The following is a 16,349-nucleotide window of genomic DNA, read 5'->3' as shown; positions in this document are numbered from 1 at the left end:
GCATTTCTAGTAAGTTCCCAAGTGAAGCTGATGTTGCTCATCAGAGGGCCACAGAGTAATAACAAGGCTTATCTAATTTTGATGCCAATCTCATATATTAACGTGATGTTGTGTGGGTAGGCAGGAGGTGTCTATTTGATTCAAATCTGTATGAGCTTATAAGGGAAATGAGTGTATGGAACTCACTTTACCATGGGCCTACAGTGTGCCAGGAACTTTGCCTATGTAAATTCAATGAATTCTCATAGGTAGATGCTGTTCCGTCTCTTTCACAGGTGAGAAAACAAATTCAGAGCCATAAAGCAATGTGTCTGAGGTGCCACAGCTAGTAAGTAGGAAAGGCAAGATCTGGGATGATCTCCAGGTCTTATAAAATGCATACCCTGCCCACTCCCTTCAGGGGACTCCTCATTCCACTTTGGTTGCTTCTGGTCTGATGTGACGCAGATTGAGAAGTGGGAGCTGTCCTCCTGTGACCCTTGACACTTGGTAAAACCTAATATGTGATTCTCCACTCTGAAGCATTAATTCAATTTTTTAAACCAAGGCGCGCTCAGTAAAAACCTTTGGGTGGGTATTAGAGAAAGAAAGAAAAAACAAAAAAACCCTGAATTGGCTGGTTTTCCCCTCCCGGCAATGACCTAACACCAACAGACAGGTATCAATATCTCTGAAGGTGATGGATTTTTGTCATGTCAGAGCACAAGAAATAATCATAATAAAGGCCAAGGGTGAAATATTTTCCATTATAAGAAGAAATACTGTCAGGGCTATTTACCAGGAGGCCTTTGGCTCAGCCCAGCCTCCTCTAGAAAAGGAACTCAGGGCCATTGTTACACAACCCAGCCAAGTATTCAAAATATATTAGGTTTCATGGTTAAAGAATTATGTTTATTGTTTCCTCTAATCAATTTTACTTCACAAAATAAAGAGTGATATATCATTCTTAACTTCTCGGAAGAAGGGAGTGTCAGAAACCTTACAAATAAAGCATGTGTTAAAGAAAATGGGTCTGGAGTGGCTTCTTAACCAAGGAGAGGATGTATGGCCCACTCTTTAAGCTCATAGGAAATTGTGACCTCGAAAAAGCACCCATGATTTCTCAAGAGAACTATTACTTAACAAAAATCTCCACAATAACAATGAATAATGGCCTGCCAACGAATATAAATAGAAAAGGATTTAATATATATCCCTTAGTTATGAGATTATTGGCCAGGGAGTCTTGTGCTAATATGATCACTCCCCTCAATCCCAAATCAAATTCCCCACAAAATAATATTCATATTACTAACCCTGATAAGGAAGGAAGATAGTCCTCTCTAATTTGCAGCCCAATTGGCATTTATTTTTCTAAAAGGGAAATAAAGAAATCAAAATGATAAAATAATTCCATCTTGAAGTAGTTTTTAATGTGCTGATCTAACTATAGCTTTGAATTTATAATAGGGGAGCTTCCATGTTTTCTATCTAAATACAATGAATCTCTGATAAGAACTAAACATGAAAATAACCTGAATTATTTCCCATCATCTGCTTATTTCCATAACTGCAGCCAGTCCTGGGCAGTTCTCAATCTTTTCCCTCTTTCCTTCATTCTATTAGTCTCAGGAATGTTGCTCAATAGAAAATCGAACTAACAAAAATGAAGAATTCTTAATGCATCATTAGGCCTTTGGAACACACAAATAGACTGCATCAATTAAAAAAATGGGTTCCAGAATATATTTTCTGTCTTTTTGATTATTAAAACTAAAATCAGGCCATTTCTAAATAGGTTCCTTCATGTTTCATGAAGACGAAGTGTATAAAATCCTTGAAAGACATGGATTAATAAGTAAACATGCAAGAATTTCTAGAATTCATATATCTTGTACTTTCAGAACCTATTGCACAGCCATAATCATTCACAGACCTACAACTATTATTTATAATTATGAAATGTCTGTTAATTTTTTTCATTAATAGAAAGCCGTTTTATTAATTATTTGTTGTTAGAGACATGTACAAAAGATTAGCAGGATGAGGACAATGTGATAAATGCATCTTCTGTTGGTCTCATTTTTTTTTTACTCCTCTAAAATATCAGATGTGCAAAAAAGTGTTCAATTTTTATATAAAAGGTTGCTATAAATTTGGTTGAGGTTTTTTCCCTTTAAATTTAGTGCTCAGCATAACCTTACTATATATGGCATTTTACAGTCATCAAAACTGCCACAGACCTTCTGGAACATCCTAAATTAAACAAAGACTTTGTGTTTCACGGCAGCCGTTTGAGTAACAATTACAGTAACCTTCCTCTACACAGCAGTGCTGATGAATTGCAAGCAGGCAGCCGATCGCTGAGGCAGAAGCCCAGGGATCCTGTGTGCACGATGGCCCATCTATGTGGGTGTTACCCTCGCAGCTATGCTGGGCAACTTCCTTGTTTCCTAGTTGTTGGGTTTTGAAATCTTCATCAGTGATATCACCTTAGGTGAAAAAAAAATTGGGACAATTTCTATGGAATTACTGAGTTGGGTATGCGATAACTAAAGTTCAAGGAAGCAAATGAGAAAACATTTGGCTTTGTTTAGTGGATGTCGTTTTGTCTTTGAGAGCATCTCCTGGCTACTGAGTTAAGTCTAAAAAAGTATTTTACTGATATTTAAACTAGGATGTCTTCCTGGAATCTCCCGCTGCCACACATTACAGCCCCATCTTTTAAATATTTACAAACACTTGCATCTGTGCGTGTATCATGTTGTGTTGGTCTTCCCAGCCAACGGGACCTCCAGGAGGTTAGGCACCGTGTACGGTTGGTTGATCTGTGTGCATTTGTTTGTGTGTATCTCCTACACCTACTATAGCTGGAAAAGGAAAACTGTCCAACAGTTTTAGAAGTGGCTGTTCTAGGTCATCTTTACATCTATGCTGCACATCACCTTTACATTTTTCTGTCCACTTAACTCATATGGTCTTGAAGAAAATGACCCAGTAGGAGCAATAACAAATAGTAACCATTTAGATTCTAAGGCTATAAAAAGCATTTATACACATTGCCTCTAGCAAAGGGCATCTAAAACTCAGAGGATTTGGGTATACTTCCCATATTCACATGGCATAGCTGGAATATTTTAAGAAAGCAATACTTGCATACAGGTCCTTAGGCACCAGGTCAAAAACTGTTGCAATGCAAACAACTGCATTCCATGCGGGGAGCTTCAGGGAAAAGTGGAACCCCCACAATCTTTAACCAAAGCAGCAACAGCTAAAGGAGCCATGTAGGTCAACCTAGAATTAAGATTATAACTATCCAGTTCTTATACAACCTCACTCCTTCATTTAATATGTCACAGATAAGTCCTGGGCCTTTATACATACTGGCATTTAAAAATCCATAGCATAAGAATTGATGGTGATTGATAAGCTGCTATGTACCTAGATCTGGAATCATGTGACAAGAACAACCTCAGCTTTTTAAGCCATCTTTCCATTGAATCCTCAGGATAACCTCTGAGACAGGTGCTAATTTCCCCATTTTGCAGATGAGGAGATCAAGCTTCAGTGAATTACAATGACCCTGCCAAAGGCGCTCATCTGCTGAGTGGCAGAGCCCTTACTCAGTCCCATTAGCATGGCTCAGCTGGGCTCCCAGCCCTGACCCCTTCCCTCCTCTGCTCCCACCCAGGTGGAGACCATTTTTAAAACCTTAGGAACCTCAAACTCTATCTATAGGATAAATTTTCTGGTCTCTGTGCAATATTATATCTTGTAAAATAAAATTTCGTTTTCAATCAATATGCGCTTCAAAAGTACTTTCCCCCTCAGCTCTCAAGATGAATGTAATTTTGTTGACTAGATGGATTTGTGCTTCTTCACCCTCAAATCCAGGGATCATTCATCACGCTTGATCCTGATTCCCTTTGTTTGTGTAAACCTTAAGAGTGTAAACCAACAAAAAGTGGTATTCTAGATCCCCATGGAAGGTGAAACGCCCTAGAATAGCATCATACATTAATTTTCTTCTTTGTTGCTTTTTTTTTATTACAGTTTGAAGAAAGCAGACCATTAAAGTCCCAATGCTAGATCTAGAAGCTGAAGCCAAAAGCTTCTAAGTATCACTACATTGCAGTGATTTAATATCTTTGTCAATGCCAATTCCTTAATTGAATACTTTCTGACATATTGAATACTTTTTTACTCAAGCACGCACTTAACTCAGCATGAGTAAAACCATAGATTGCTAACTGGCAAGCCACAAGCCAAATCTATACCCCGTATGTATTAGGCTTTGGTGCTTCTATTATTTTTAAGTTTGATTTAGTTGGCATTAACAACAACAACAACAAAAACCCTGGTGATTTCACACAGATGTCCAGACTCACCCTAAGATTCTGGATTTCTCAACCCTCACTTAAATGCAGGCACTTGTCATTACTAGGCTGAAACTACTCCAGGGTAAAGCAAGTGCTGGGAGCTGCCCTCCTCCAAGCTCCTAATCCATTCCGATGCTGCCATATCCTGTTGCTTCCCACCCTGGACACCTGACTCCTGAAGGTATTTGAATGTTTCACTGCAGTGCACAAAACGGTTCTTTGTATATTTAAGCCTCTTTTTTTTAGAAGTCATGTCTGATAAAATTAAGTAATCTATTTCTGTTTTGTTTAATACAGTGGGTATCTTTACTTTTTTGTCCTAGGAACTGCCAAAAGACCACCACTTTTGCCTTAACCACAAGTTGATATCTTTCCAAAAGAGGTTATTGTTTCTAACAATTATCAAGTTATCTGGTTTGTCTTAGTTGACCATCCATAAATCCAGAGGTAGACCTCATGGGCCTTGTGGTAAGCAAAATATTGGCCCCCATATCTTTCACACTGCTGTCATTCCTGTGAATATATGAATTTTACATTGCAAAATGCACTTTTTTTGGGTATTTTGGATTGAACTCAAGGGCCCTTGACCACTGTGCCACATCCCCAGCCCTATTTTGCATTTTATATAGAGACAGGGTCTCACTGAGTTGCTTAGAGCCTCCCTAAGTTGTGAAGGCTGGCTTTGAACTCATGATTTTCCTGTCTCAGCCTCCCTAGCTGTTGGGATTACAGGTGGGCACCACCTAATTTGATGTAATATATGTCTTCTAATAGAATATCAGCCTCACAGAGCCAGATAAATAAAATCTTATCATTCAGCTGGGAGATTAACCTAGATTATCTGGGTGTATCTAATCTAATATAGGAACCCTTAAAAAGCAGAAAACATTCTGTGGCTACAGGTAGAAGAAAGATGGGAAAAAGAGGAAATGGGAAGGATTTCAAATTTAAGAATGACTTTACCTGTTATTGGCACTGAAGATGAATGGTGCTTCATAAACCAAGGAAGTAAAAGCTGTGAATTATCTCCAGCTTACAACCAGCAAGGAAATGGAGACCTCAGTCCTACAACCACATGGAAATGAATTCTGCCAGCAACTTGAATAAGTCTGGAAGGAAATTCTTCCCTAGAACCTCTAGACAAAAGCTCAACTAGCTTGAGTCCTGGATTTTTGGCTTAATAAGACCTTAAGCAGAATAACCAGCCAAGCCTGCCTGGACTTCTGACCTATGGAAACTTAGGAGATATTGAATTGGTGGTGTTTGATACCACTAAGTGTGTGTTGGTTTGTCAAGGCAATGACAGCAAAATAATACAGGCCCCTCCAGCACTGGTGACACTAATCAGTAGTATCAGAGAGACAGAAGCATTCTCAGCCACCATTGTTTCATTTTCTGGCGTGATGTCGTTCATTTATTTGTTTCTAGGCAAATCTGACTGGAGTCTGCATGAGTTTTCTATCACTTCCATAATAAATAAACATAAGCAAAAATATAGGGGCCAAAATTGGGACTAAGATAATAAACAAAGCAATGAGCAAATTACATAGAAGCTGAATTTGTGCAATTAAAACTTTTCCACATTGTCTCTTTTAACTATAATATAGAATGGACTGATGTATGAAGCAAGAAAAAGTTAGCTACCTTAGTTAAACTTTCTTTAAGTTATTTATCAAAAGAAGGAATACTTGATTGAGTATGATGGCACACACCTGTATTTCCAGCCACCTGAAAGTCTGAGGCAGGAGGATCACAAGTTTGAAGCCAGCCTCAGAAACTTAAACAAGATCCTGTCTCAAAATAGAGTTTAAAAAGGGGTGAGAGTGCTAGAGCATTCCTGAGTTAAATACAAAATGGGACAAGAGCAACAAAAATAATTTTTTATATCTGTAACAGTGGAAGATTTAATACCACTTTAAAATTAAATGCAGAGCCAGGTACAGTGGCACATGCCTATAATCCTAGCAGCTCAAGAGGCTGAAGCAGGAAGATCGTGAGTTCAAAGCTAGCCTCAGCAACTTAGGGAGGCCCTAGAAACTCAGCAAGACCCTGAATCTAAATAAAATATTTAAAAAGGGCTAGGGATGTGGCTCAGTGGTTGCATGCCCCTGAGTTCAATCCTCAGTACCAAAAAATAAAAATAAATGCAGAACATTTTCACCAAAGCCATTGATTGGGGATCTTCTTTAGTTAAACTTTGTTTTTCAAATATTATTTTTAAATATTAAATATTACTTGTTAAAAGTAAGTCTTATCTCATTAGTCAAAACTTCTTAAGGAAGACAAGACTACACATTCATTCAGTAAGACTGGTTATTGTCTTCTGAGATCTGAGCATAGTTTTACAACACAGAGGAGAGGCAGACAGATGACAACAGTACTGATCACTTGAGAGCAGAAAAATGTAAGACCTGCTATTAAAACTGTACTCCACCTTGGATATTGCCTGGCTCACTCATGAGCCAGTCATTCATTCAATAAAGGAGACCCATAGATGAGATCAGAGAGGCAAACTATATGTTGAGGTTTTCTTCGTAGGATATATTGTTACCTGGAGTTATAGTTTTATTTGTCTAATTTAATGTAATATATGTCTTCTAATAGAATATCAGCCTCACAGAGCCAGTGAATTTACTTTCTTGGTCACTAATGTGCATCCAACCTTTAGATGGATGCCTGGTATGCAGCAAATGCTCAATACATACTTGTGAAATGAATGAACAAATAAGTAGTGAAAAATCTAGGGCAGCATCCAACAGTTCTAATAACTTTTATCCTCATTTATGCACCAAGTTGTTCCTGTACCTCTTTTTGTTAATCCTAATTTCTCCAAAGTGTCTCTATTAAAATAGTATTTCCCTTCTTTTTTATCCAACAAACACTACTGAGTACCTTGGATATTCTCTGGCTTACTAAGAATCAATCCATTCATTCATTCACTGTACAACGGTGACCACTCATGAGGTCGGAGAGATAACAGGGATCTGGATCATGAGGAGCCTGATAGGACGTGGCAAAGCCTTAGGCTTTTAGAAAGTGAGAGGAGGAACCCTGGGAGGACCCAGACAATGTGTCATATTCTCATTACCATTTTAATGAAACCAATCTAGGGACTATGTGGGGCAAGGTGGAAACAGAGTTGCCAGTCAGGAAGTTGTTGGAATACTCTCAAATTTGTTTTTTGATGGCTCATGCTTTTCTATAATCCTAATCCTTTAGTAAATTTTGTTAGAAAATGGGATTCATTTTGAAAGCCCTTATAAGACATTGAACATCCCTTGCCTACTGTCCTCTTTTTTATAACCAGTCCCTCCCTATGTATAGAATTATTGGGTATTTCCACTGCAAAGAACTGAAGAGACCACCTAACTCCAATTGCCTCAGGTTATAGAAAAGGAGGTTCCATTTTGCTCACAAACCAGTCAAGATTCATTTCCCCTATACAAGGTCATCTTATTTCTTCTCTGCTCAGACCCAGTGTTGCCTATCATTCATGCATGTCCAAAAAAAGACAAATAATATCATGTTCACCCCAAAATTAGACTTTCATTTACTTTAGAGAAGATGGAAAGCATTTTCAGGAATCCACTGAAAACTTCTACAAAGTCTGGCCCACATAGTGGTACAAGTTTGTACTCTAGACTCTAGAGGCTGAAGCAGGAGGATGGCAAGTTCAAGACCAGCCTAATCAACTCAGTAAGACCCTGTCTCAAAATTTAAAAAATAATAATAACAAAAAAAGAGCTGGGGATGTAGCTCAGTGGTAAAGCTCCCCTGGGTTCAATCCCCAGTACCAAAACCAAACAAAAACTCTTTTACAAAGTCTATGATTTTTAGGTCATTCCAGAATGAAAACCCACTAATTTTCAGCCTTCCTCAGTAACAATACTGGAAAGAGAGTCAATAATGAGATGCCTCTACCTTGCTTTCCTGTGAAGGATCTAACCTTAGCCAGGCACAGTGGCACAGGCCTGCAATCTCAGCAACTCAGGAGGCTGAGGCAGGAGGATCACAAGTTCAAAGCCAGCCTTAGCAACTTAGAGAGCTGCTGTCTCAAAATATTTTTTAAAAGGCAGGGCAGAGGATGTGGCTCAGTGGTGAAGCACCCCTAGGCAGCTACTAAGGTTTCCAGGGTTCCCTGCAACCCACGATCAACATGAATGCTCTGTATTCATGTAGAATCTGGGTGTTGCTCAAGAGGCACCTCCATAGTGCTATAGGGTACCACAGTTAAGAGAATCTGAATTGCCACTTGCAAATCATTAATTTTGCAACCTTTGTCAAGTCAGTTAATCTTGATTATTCTGCTTCCTCACTGAAAACATGAGCCTATGAAGAGTAAGGAATAAATAAAATAATAAGTATCAACCTGTTAGCCCAGAGTCTGGTGCACGGCAAGCACTCAGTGGCTATTATTAAGCATCATTTAAACAATTATTCTAATTTTCACCATTACTGTGAAGGTGGGCATGCATCTACCACTAAGCTATGCCCTCAACCTCTTTCATGTTTTGTTTTGATGCAGGGTATTACTGAGTTGCCAAGGCCGGACTCAAACTTGCAATCTTCCTGCCTCGGCCTCCTGAGTAGCGGGGATTCCAGATGTGCAACACTCCAGGTGTAAGGTTCTTTATGTGAATTTGAAATAATGCATGCCATGACCACCAAGTCCAAAAGGGATTCCTTTTGTTTGTGCTCTGATAAGAGAGATGAAAAAGACTACGAAAAAGGAGAAGAGCCAAAAGGAGGGGAGAAAGAACAGAAGCAACAGAAATTGAAAAGTAAAAGAAAGAAGTGAGGGAGAAGAAAGGAACTAAATAGGGGGAAAGAAGGAAAGAGGAAGGCAGGAGAAAAGGAGAGAGGAAGCTTAGGACGGAGCCTAAACGTGGCCCAGTGTGGTGCAAGGGTAAGGATGGGCCCAGGGAGACTAAGGGAGGATGTGAAGTGTATTCACCATGGAACGCATCTTTCTTGCCTTCCTGTGACTCTTTGGAGAAAGAAAATGCCTTCTCTGCTGCAAAACTGAAACAGACTTTTCTCAGTTCTCTTTCCAATGACTTTACTGAACCCTTGAGTCTTTCTTGTGGGTGTGATGACATTGCTATCCTCACTGCCCTTTGGAGATAAAATCTTCCACTCACATATATACAGTATCCAAGTACAGTGCACTCACTGATGCCCATTTTGCTAATAGTGGCCTCTTAGTGAAAGAGGGGAAGGCAGGGACAACCAACAGTTCTGGGTGGACACTGATGATATTTCCCAATCAAATTATTTTGCTTTCATTTCCTACCATTTGTCAAAAATATCTCCACACCAACATATACCTTCGTTGATAATCAATCTCTTCATTATATTTCAAGATAAGTTTTTTAGTTCAATGTACTCTATAGGCCTTGGAAAAAATCGACTATTCAAGGTTGTGATTACTTAAATTTACTTATTCTAGCGGTAGAACTTTAATCTGACTTCATTTCTGAAAAGTGAAAAGCAAGAATAGTATTCCAAATTTAGTAAGAGTGAAATTCCAGGGCTGGGATTGTGGCTCAGTGGTAGAGTACTTGCCTAGCATGTGTGAGGCACTGGATTCAATCCCAGCACCACATAAAAATAAACAAAGGTATTGTGTCCATCTACAACTAAAAGAAAAAAAATTAAAAACAAAAGAGTGAAATTCCATATCCAATGTTTTTGTGAGGGATATGCCAGCTCTCTATCTTAGCCCATAAAGGACTTTTACTTTTCAAGGTATCTAACCTCTTAGCATTAAATTGAGTTAACATACAAAGTGTGAGTCCTTTCTATTTTGTTGTCCAGCCTCCTACTGTTAGATGATGTGAAATTTATTTCTTGTCCTGTGCAAAATGTAGCAAATAAGTTTAAATGGTCATACTAACAATGTGTATACAAGTCTATCATATCAGGACAAAAATAATAGGTGAGAGGTGATCTTGGCCTGGACACTGGGGGATGCAATAGAGATACAAAGAGGCTGATTGAGACCAGCAGGGGCAATAGTCCGAAAATATTAATCAATTGGTACAGTCAGAGTACTGGCCAATTGGAACAAATGAACCACTGTTCAGGGCATCATTACTCAACCTTGAACACAAAGTATATGACCAAGAATAAAGAAATATATGGAGGTAAAAGGGTTGGAATTGTTTTTGGACTGAGCAACTGGGTGCGTGGGGCTGTCATGTCCCAAAAATGAGAAAGAAAAAAGGGAGAATAATACTTGGGTGTTGTTGATAGTGGGAACACAGACTTTAAATTCGGGATTCATGAAATTTGATATGCATGCGAAATGTCCAAGTAGAGAAGTTAAGTGGACAGTTGAATAGATGTTTCTAGAGATCAGAGGCCAGGTATGGACTAGAGACATTAAACTGAAACCAGCATACAGTGAGATTGAAAACCATGAGAATGATAGAAATCACCAGAAGGAAAGGAGAAAGAGGGTAGGAAGGAGATATCAAAGGAGCGCCCAGCATCAAGCCCTAAATGGAAAGATCCAACCTTTCTTCAGAAATGAGGTAATGAAGGAGGAGCCTGCTAAGAAACAATACAAAGTCTAAAGAAGAAGAACAGGAGCAGAGAGTCTCACAGAGTCCTCTCACCTCACTGACATCAGCAGAAGATACCTGGTGGCAGAAAAAGGACCAAGAAACTCAAATGCTGTAACTCAGTTATGTGAGAATGAGCTCATGTGATCTGACCACATGGTGGTCACTGCTAATCTCAATAGAAGTGTCTCTGTAAGTGGTGGGGGCAGAAGCCACACTGGAGAAGATGGACAGTAAGGTAGACAGGAGGTAGAGATAGCATGGGCTGACATCACCAGAAGTCTGACAATGACATGGAGCAGAGATGTGAGGTGTGGGATGCTGACAAGGATGGGATCCAGAGTTTGTTTTCAAAACAGAAGACATGAAAGTATGCTGTCACGTAATCTTCATAGCAATGCTATGGTTTAGGGAAATGTCACTTCCCCATTCACCAGTTAAGAAAACACAGGCTCAGAAAGGTTGAATTAACTGGGTCGAATTCTGATAGGTAGTAAGAAGCAGAGCTGAGAGTTGAACTCATTTTATTTCATTCCAATGTTCTGGGGTCGACTGCCACTTATTACATCTTATTGCATTTATTTACCCATACAACTGTCCTCCTCTATGATTTAAAGATAATTTTATTTTATTTTATTTTTTGGTACTGGGGATCGAAACCAGGGGCACTAAACCACTGAGCCACATCCCCAACCCTTTTTTAAGTATTTTATTTACAGACTTGCTGAGTTGCTTAGGTCCTCACAAAGTTGCTGAGGCTGGCTTTGAATTCATAATCCTCCTGCCTCAGCCTCCCAAGCCACTGGGATTACAAGTGTGAGCCACTGTGCCCACCTAATAATTTTATTTTTACTTTACAAATAATTGTATATATTATGGAATTTACACTGTAAGTACAAAGACTGAGTCTCTCTGATTTCTTTCTTTCTTTTTCTTTTTTTTTTTTTTTTTTGGTACCAGGGATTAACTTTTCTGTATTTTATTTAGAGACAAGGTTTCACTGAGTTGCTTAGGACCTCGCTAAATTGCTGAAGCTGGCTTTGACCTCATGATCCTCCTGCCTCAGCCTCCTAAACTGCTGGGATTACAGGCGTGTGCCACCATGCCTGGCTTCTAACTCATTTTTGAACCCCCAGTACTTGGTACACTATCTAGTTGTTAATTATGGACACCTAATAAATGCATGTAGCAGGAAAGAATAAATGAAGGATTAACGAAGGTCATATTTTGAACTTTCAAGACAAAGGAAAATACAGAACGTCTCTACAGAACAATGCGATAAAGAAAAAGGGACATACAGTGAAACGGGTCAGCTTTCAAAATATTTAGAATGCAAAAGTGAAAATAGAGAATTAGTGACTTTCTTTAAGGGAGCATACAGTAATTAAACTTGTATTCAAAATGTTCTTTGTTCACACCATTGTACTTCCCAAGTTTACACACCAGTAAACTGTTAAGGACTTGCCCCCACCTTCCACACACCAACCTTCCCTTTAACAAACAGCTTGCTTGTCTCATATTCTTTTATTTTCCTCTGTACTCAGAATATATACAAGGTCCTTATTTTCACATGGAATCCATTCTCAGGTAATACTGATTTCATTGTGTTGTTCCACATGAGACCAGCCTATTTGTATGGAAAGGAAAAGGTGCATTCAATCATTGTGATATTGTGTGTGCCTGGTAATAATAAATGGCTTTTTTTTTATAAGGCATTCATGTGATTGACTGATCCCTCCCAACCACCACATGTTTTGCTCAGCTGTTTTGCTGGCATGTTACTTCAAAGCCCTTTTAATACAGTTATTAATTGTTCCCTTTATCATATGAGTAAAGCAGTTTTAACAAATATTCCAAGGTTCAAGTACTGCACCATAGTTTTAAAATAGGGGGCTGATTTTTTGGTCTTAAATTGTTAATGTCTTCAGTTTCTGCTGAATTTTGCTTTGAGCTTCTTCCAACAAACTCCCTCCTTCTCACGTTCAAAAAATTTATCCGTTGAAAGTTTGAACAGCAAAAACAAGCCTTTCAGGTTGAAGTAGAGCACTTCAGTTTGGTTTGGTTTTCAACTAGAAAAGAAGTTTAGGATCTGTCCATCTACTAATTACATATATATTGTTAACCATTTCTTGAGCCAAGTAAAATAAAATAAGGATACCTGAAGAAGGTTGAAGTTGCAGTCTGATTATTGGAAGACTGTTTCTTATCCCACAAAGTTTCTTCATGTTTAATGTAAGGATTACCTACTAGTGTTTTCCCCCAGTATATCTATAAGCATCAAGGCTTTTTTTTTTTTTTTCAAAACGAGATATACTATACAATTTAGCTATTCATTTATGCAAATGATGGTAAACAGAATTATAAAGACAGATAATAAACAGCAAATGAGGTTATTTTGTTTCACGCTTTATGTTGTCAGAGTTCTGAGCATGGTTTAGTGTTTTCTATTCATGACTTTATATTACCAAATTACTCCCTGATGGTGTCTCAGATGTGCTTTTGTCTGCAAATGAGAAGGAATAAAATACCAGGACATTAACGTTAAATTACAATCGTTAATGGCGTAAATACGAAAATAATTACTGCATCATACCATCAATTGTTATGTGTTCATTACTGAAGTTCTTGTAAAGCCTTCATTTTCTTGTTACAATTATTTTTTTCCTTTATTTTTGTCTGGCTATTTTATAGCTCTGACAGTACTTTAACAACATTCAGCAGTTACACAAGCCATTTAATCCTGCTCAAAGCTTCATTTAAACTTCATTTAGCTGCATTTTATTTGTGTATATATGCCTTTTACTTCTTTCTGACAGTCAAAAGGTACTTTTGGAGTAGGTGCTAGAAAGATGTGTCAGAGAGATTACCTAAAGCCAGCAATAAACTTCAGAGTGGGTTTCAGACTTACTTTACCATCACTCGATGAAATACTTTTATTAAATAATCAAATTTACTGTGCCCCATCCTCTAAGATTTGAGCTTCAGTATTTTCTTTTTTCTAATACCTTTTTTAAAACATGGATTTATAATTCGACAACCTATCAGACAAGAAGCTTTAAATCTTGGCTCTCTTCTCCACCCAGTTCTGTTTCTTCTTCTCTGCTCTGACTCACCTGTCTTTCTCTCTCTTCTACCTCATCCCTCTTCTCTCAATGTTTTCTTCCTAGCTGGTAGAAGGGACCCCCTTCCAGATACACACACATACTAAGCGGCCTAGCCCTGGGAGAGTCATCCAAATGCACCCTTTTGTCCGCTCCATTCGCGACCATCACTCCTGCCTCTTGCCTGTCAGCCTCAGGCGGGAGTGGCAGGGAAACTCACGCTGCTGTCAAAAGATGGAAGCAGGAGGGGGAGTGGAGGCACAGCGGGCGGTCCAGCACCAAGCGCATCCCCAGCTCTTGTGCGCACTTGCGTGTACACACACGCACACACACACACACACACACACGCATGCACAGACACACGTCTGCTGTCACCTGTTCGCTTTCAAAGCCAGCTCTAGCTCTGGGTAAAACTTACCCTCTTCCCCATCCCCAAACCCACTCCTGGAGTTCAGGTACAAGACATCCCATGCACAGCTTTCCCAAAATATCCAGAGGGAGGAGCGGGGAGTACTCACTGAGTAAGCTATAATTGCATATATTCCTAGTACCTCTCTTTTCCTCTCTCTTTTCCCCCATCTTCTCTGCAGTCACATGAAGCCTCTTCCTGCCAACGCACGCACACAACAAGAAGCACCCAATTCCCGCGGAGAGTCCCATCTAGGAGCTTCAGTCTCCAGGGTTCTCTTACTGTCCCGTCCCTCAGTCTGTCACCTATCCCCTAGCACACTCTCCAACTCCTGTCATGTGCAGTCTGACGCGGCTGGTTCCCAAGGCCCAGTCAAGGATCCAAACTTTTTTTGCCCTTTCTTAGGCCCCAAGTCATGCGTAACCCTGAGGTCTGACGCCGGGATCTGGATCTCAGATCCCAGGCGGGGGGAATGGGGCGATAACCTCTGCTCCGGTGAACACCTGCTCTGGTGGCGCCCAACCCTAGTGCGCGCAGGACAGCGCTGGACCCGGCAGGGATGCGAAAGGAGCCGGGACAGATCCGACTGGCAGGTGCAACTTGCCAGCGACTCCTGGGTTCACGCCCTTGGGGACCGAGGGTTTGGCCTGACGAGAACAAAGCTGGAGTCCGGGGAGACTGTCTGACAGGAGGCGCTAAGACAATGGCAATAAAGAGAACTTGGAAAAGCACCGCTGCGCAAAGTTGTCTCCGAGTCCTGCTGTCCTCGAATGGCCGCGGGCTTCCGCAGCAAACCCCCCCAAACCCCCAGCCCCGGGCCCCACCGCCTCACACACAAAACCCCCTCTCGGCAGCGGGTCCCAGGATGCAATGTAAATGCCCTGGGTACCAAGACGCTGCTTGAGGGCGCCGCGGACGCTTGGGGCTTGGACAGCAGCCACCCAGCAGGAAGACCCGCCAGCGCGCTCTCCTGGCTTTACCTTTCGGCGGGCTGCTTGGGAGTCCGCGGCGCGCCGCTCTCTGGCTGTGCCCTCAGCCCCCGCCACCGCCGTGGAGAGCAGACAGCGGGAGCCGGGTTCGCTGCGCCCCGCCCCCGGTGCCAGGCCCCGCCCCCTAGGCGCCAAGCCCCTCCTCTCCACGCTGGCTCGCTACAGCTCTGAGCCACACTGGCCCAGTGGGGTTTCCGCGTGAGCTGCCGCGGCGGCGGCTCCTGCTGTAGCTGTTGCTGCTGCCCAGACTTCTGCTCTGGCTGCTGCAGTCATCACCCTTGCTAATGCATGCCATAGGCCAGGATATCCCAATTTGCCATGGATATCCTCCAACAAATAAGAGGGCTGGAAATGACCTCTTCAACATGGCAGCCCCGAGTATGGTTCATATCCACTTGCAGCGTCAGCATCACCTGGGAGTTTACTAGAAACGCAAGTTTCTGGACCCCAACCCAGACCTATTCAATTAGAATCTCTGGGTCTGGGTCCTAGCAGTGCATATTTTAGCAAGCTCTGGGGTGATACCAGGCACATTAAAGTTGGGAGATGCGCTGCTTCTTTGCTAAGAGAATTAAGTGTCTGATCAAATACATGCTCCCTCAGTCCTAAGGCCCACTCCGGCAGAGGGTTCAACTTGGCAGTGTTTGCAAAGCACAAGAGTACCTCATCTGCTCCTGGATGTCATTCATCTTGTTTTATTGACTGAGAAGTCTGTAGAGATAAACAGAGGGGGAAACACATTTACTTTTGATCTGACAGCTCTAATGAGCTCAAGGAAGAATTATGTAAACATTATTAAGTGTAATAAACACGTGTCGGCATCAGGCAATCTTCTCTGGAGAAGGGTTGGCAAAAGCAGGCATGAGCCAACGTTTTATTCATAATGTCTTTTTAACTTTATGTTGCCTGTGTAATAGGCCTTTGGC

General features: G+C 40.8%; 1 protein-coding gene across 1 annotated transcript in view; it reads right to left on the bottom strand.

Annotated features, from left to right (window-relative positions):
- The window catches only part of Rarb (retinoic acid receptor beta), a 716,777-nt gene extending 701,307 nt beyond the window's left edge, over window positions 1-15,470 (bottom strand). Inside the window, exon 1 of the mRNA XM_058576525.1 lies at window positions 15,415-15,470. The gene's annotated coding sequence lies outside the window, so the exon portion shown is untranslated. The remainder of the gene's footprint in view (window positions 1-15,414) is intronic.
- Between the last annotated feature and the right edge of the window lie 879 nt (window positions 15,471-16,349).

The sequence above is a fragment of the Marmota monax genome, unplaced genomic scaffold (assembly GCF_021218885.2).
Source record: "Marmota monax isolate L192 unplaced genomic scaffold, Marmota_monax_Labrador192_F-V1.1 WCK01_AAM20220418_F8-fsc00021, whole genome shotgun sequence".
Classification (NCBI taxonomy): domain Eukaryota; kingdom Metazoa; phylum Chordata; class Mammalia; order Rodentia; family Sciuridae; genus Marmota; species Marmota monax.
The sequence above is the reverse complement of the archived record's forward strand: the minus strand, read 5'-3'. Positions and strand labels throughout refer to the sequence as shown.